The sequence below is a fragment of the Dipteris shenzhenensis genome, chromosome 18, assembly GCF_047967505.1.
Source record: "Dipteris shenzhenensis isolate YYH24624 ecotype China chromosome 18, Dip_SZ_1.0, whole genome shotgun sequence".
NCBI classification, from domain to species: Eukaryota; Viridiplantae; Streptophyta; class Polypodiopsida; order Gleicheniales; family Dipteridaceae; genus Dipteris; species Dipteris shenzhenensis.
In genome coordinates, this window is record NC_141613.1 from 25,759,801 (window position 1) to 25,763,933 (window position 4,133).

General features: G+C 45.0%; 1 pseudogene across 1 annotated transcript; it reads right to left on the reverse strand.

Moving 5' to 3' along the window:
• Positions 1 to 1,712: 1,712 nt before the first annotated feature.
• On the reverse strand, positions 1,713 to 3,508 carry LOC147891006 (linamarin synthase 1-like; annotated as a pseudogene). Its single transcript, XR_015542650.1, has 2 exons — positions 2,956 to 3,508; positions 1,713 to 2,862 (listed from the first exon to the last, which is right to left on the reverse strand). The product of XR_015542650.1 is annotated as a linamarin synthase 1-like (transcript).
• Between the last annotated feature and the right edge of the window lie 625 nt (positions 3,509 to 4,133).

A 4,133-nucleotide genomic window follows, 5' to 3' on the forward strand; every position in this document is an offset into this window, starting at 1 on the left:
GACCCAGTCTGCCCAAACTGGCCGACTGGAGGTCGGTCCCGAAATAGGCCACCGACCACACGATAGAACTGTCACAGATTAGAGCAACTCACCTGCGGTGTTCATTCGGCCCACAGCCATCCGAGATCATCTGGGGCTCCAAACAGGCCCCGCAACTCGCGAGTGGGCTGCCCTGGGAAATGCTTCGTCTACCCTTAGTGCGGTCAGTCATGGGATGCCTTCCCGCACTTGCATGTAGCCTAGTTGGCAGTGTGCCAACTCTATCTGAAGCCGTCCAGCCATCAGGCCACACATGGCCCCCATCTGGTTCCAAACTAGGACCTACGAGATAACCGAGCTACTCAAATGCCTTCTCCTCATATGGGGGGCTTACAAGTAGAGTTAGCTGGTTCCCGCGTAGTTACGCGAGAGTGGAGCATTAATATCTAACACTCTTTTTGTGCTGTCTAGAGTCTACTGAATGATTTGAGAATGTTGGAATCATCCCGCTGCTCAAGGATGCATGCAAATCCTCTCAAGGTCACATTGGCAAGTTTTTCGGACATTGTCTCTCGACATTCGACTATAATTACGACTATTGACATTCAGGTAATATGCTAGTTTCTTATCTGTTCGCTAGACTTACCCTCGACGCTAATATTCTCGACGTTTATATTCTCGGTGTTATCTCAACACCCAAGGAAGGGCCCGTTCCCTCGAATTATAACTCTTTGGGAAAGAAAGCGCGCCGTCTCCCCACCCACACTATGTGTGGTTATAATAATTATATATTATATATTATATAATATAAATATTTTCAATTACTGATGTATTCAAAATTTCTTGTTTTTAATCTAAATTCTTACAACATTCCTCTCATTTAATGCATGTTATCGATGCGAGGGAGCAAGAAAATCCAAGATGGATGCAAGACTGAAGGATGACTACACCTTTATTTATATGCTTGTAGTCCATGTGAATATATTGTAAAAACTACAATGAGGATCAGTTATTGTATCGCCTTATTCATGCATTTGTAGGACTCCAGCTTCCAAAATATGGACATCACAAAATCAATAATAAATCACCACCCTTGACATTTGCAGGGAGGATTGGGTCCTAACGGACCCTGTGTCGCGCCTGATGTCTACTATTTCTCTTATTTCCTCAAACAATTGATAAAATTGAAGGATTCAAGTTCAATTTCGAGTTAGTAGTTACTTGTTCCACGATGGAAAGACTACCTGTCGCGAATCTATTTTATTATACTATTGCCACACACACACACACGCACATATTTATGCCTTTTACCAAATTTATCCATAACTCTGTGTGTGTGTGTGTGTGTGTGTGTGTGTGAGAGAGAGAGGGAGAGAGAGAGAGAGAGAGAGAGAGAGTGTGTGTGTGTGTGTGTGTTTCACTCCTCCCCTACTGATTTGTTTTCGTGCGATTTATTGAAACACACCTCTCTTGCTGAGTTTGTTTTCATGTGATTTACTGCATATTAGACCATTTAGCATAATAGAAATTAACCATATGCCTCACTTGTCATATGCATTTTTCAAGCATAATCCATGTACTCCTTATATGATGCCTCTCATATAGGTGACATTTCTCTTCATCTTCTTTTTTTTTTTAATATAGAAAGAGGTATGCTAGACAAGAGAACCTTACAAAAGTGTGAGACAAAAGACATCTACCCCAAAATGATTGGAGGAGAGTTTCGTACACTATGGGTTGTACAATTCAATCAAATGGTTGAGGAAACTTGTACGATTCAATCAATGGTTTCACCAAAAAAAGTGTGTCGATTCCTGAGTGCTTTTAGCTGTCACACTATGGGTTGTACAATTCAATCAATAAGTTGAAGACACTAAAAGCTGCCACATTATGGGTTGTAGGATTCAATCAATGGTTTCACTGAAAAAGTGTTGAGACTCCTTGAGAGAGAGAGAGAGACCAGGAAAAAAGAAGTTGCGTGAAAGACTCAAAGTTTCTGTGGGACGGCCCTCCTTCCTTCACAGCTCTCTGCGCTGCGTCCCTCAGTTTTCTAGCTCTCTCCCTCATCTCTTCACTAACATCACCCTTCATCAGTAATCTTACTTTCTTCTCAATCTCCACTCTTGTCACCAACCCATTCCCGTCGTCTTCGAAATCCAGCCCAATCTTCCCCCTCCTCCACGCATCTGCAGTCAAGCATCTGATCTGCAAAATATGGCCAGCATAGCATCGGATGCCCCTTCGAGATGCTCTCCAAAGTGGAATTCCAGCCGCAGTGCGTTAGAAAGCCACCGATCGCCGGATGAGACAGCACTTGCAGCTGCGGTGCCCACGCAACAAACTTGGATCTGTCTTTCATTCTATCCGAGAAGCCGTCCGGAAACACCGCATCTTCCCCGCACATGAGAGATGGGCGCACCACCATGAGGATTGGGTACCGGGTCGCTTCTAGGCCTGCCGCAAACTCCGCGATTTGTTGAACTGAGAGGACTGTAATACTTCCAAATGAAACGTAGAGCACAGAAGCAGACTTCTGTTTGTCCAGCCATTCCAGGCACCCTCCGTCTTCTGGCCACATTGAGCTGCCATGGTGTTGGCTATAGGAGTCGCTGCAGATGAACTCTGACGGGAGGATAGGGCCAATCGTGTACATATTCGGCTTGAAGATGTGTTGCAAACTGACAGGTTCTAGATCATGGTAGGTGTTCAAAAGGATAACCTTGTGTTCATGAATTCGTTCGAAGATATCAGCTAGATACCCGAACACGAAATCCGAGCGATCACATGGTTGAAGGAACGAGGGCACTTCTTTGAATCTAAGCGGCGGACATCCAGGGATGCAAGTAATGAGGTTCTGCACGTTTCCATCGCGAACGGGATTTTCTGTCACGAGAGTAATGCGTAGTCAGCACTTCAAGTTCAGGGAAACGACTTTCCAAATTGAGAGGATAAGGAATTCCTAGAGATTCATACCACCTTTGGGCGGACAGTATCCGGCCGTGAAGATAGCCTGCGCTACGTAGCTTGCAGCATTCTGAGTCCAAAATCCTACATGGGGAATTCCAAACCGCTTAGCTACAAGAGGTGTGGAGAGGACGAAGAGGTCCGCTATAATGCAAGTGACGGGTGGTTCAAGCTTCGCTACCAGATCCCCCAGCAAGGGCTCCAGCTTGATCAGGGCAGCACATTGCTTAGGCACATCGTTAGCAATGTATTCTTCATAGCCGAGTCCGTCGGGGATGCCCACAAGGCGGATGTCGAGGCCTTCATCGGCAGGCAAAGGAACTTGGGCTTGAGCTTGCGCCCTGAGGAGACGATCGTGGTTAAACTGGGTATTGACGAAGGTGATAGTCATCCCTCGTGCGGCAAGCATTCGGGACAAGTGCATGAGCGGTGTGATATGGCCTTGGGCAGGCCATGGAACAACGAGAGCGTGCGGATGGTGGGAAGGATGAGAGGGCATGGTGCTGAGGGAGGAGAGATCTCACTTCTTCGCTGAATGCTTTGAAATTATGGCTGAGACTCGAGAGAGAAATAGAGACAAGAAAGACTATAAATGAGCCCCTCCACGAGATATCGCCAATGCACGAGGAATGTGTGGACTCCCTTTTAAGCACACCAGGGTACGGTGATTTTTTGGGGCCTCCGTTGGGAAAAGGGTGTGTTTGTTTGTTGTTGGTCAATTTGACCAAGTTAGTGGAACCAATGGGGTTAGCTTGTGGCTAGTTGCACGGTTAGTGGAAACATTAGGGTTAGCTTAGGGCTAGTAACATGATTACTAATATCAACCCTAAATCTATAACTCAACCCTTCGTTAAGGCTTTAGCTTTTAGTTCGGCCGCTTTGGCAGCGGTGACTCCTGCATACTCACTTTCTTCAAGCTTTTGCGTTGCACATCTCGTCACTCTCACTTTCTTAGCTTCGTCTGTCCCTTTTTGTGAAACCATGATGAAATGTTTTTCCTTATACGAGACTCACATTTGCATTCACTCATGTTAGAAAAAAAAAAATTTCTGATGAAAATTCTGTTTCATTGACGGAAATTTTTATCCGTTCAACTTTATCACAATAAAGTGGATTCCAGAATCTAGATTTACATCATTTTTAAAAAGGACAACAGTTTTTATCTTCATGATTCATATTTAGATCAAAAT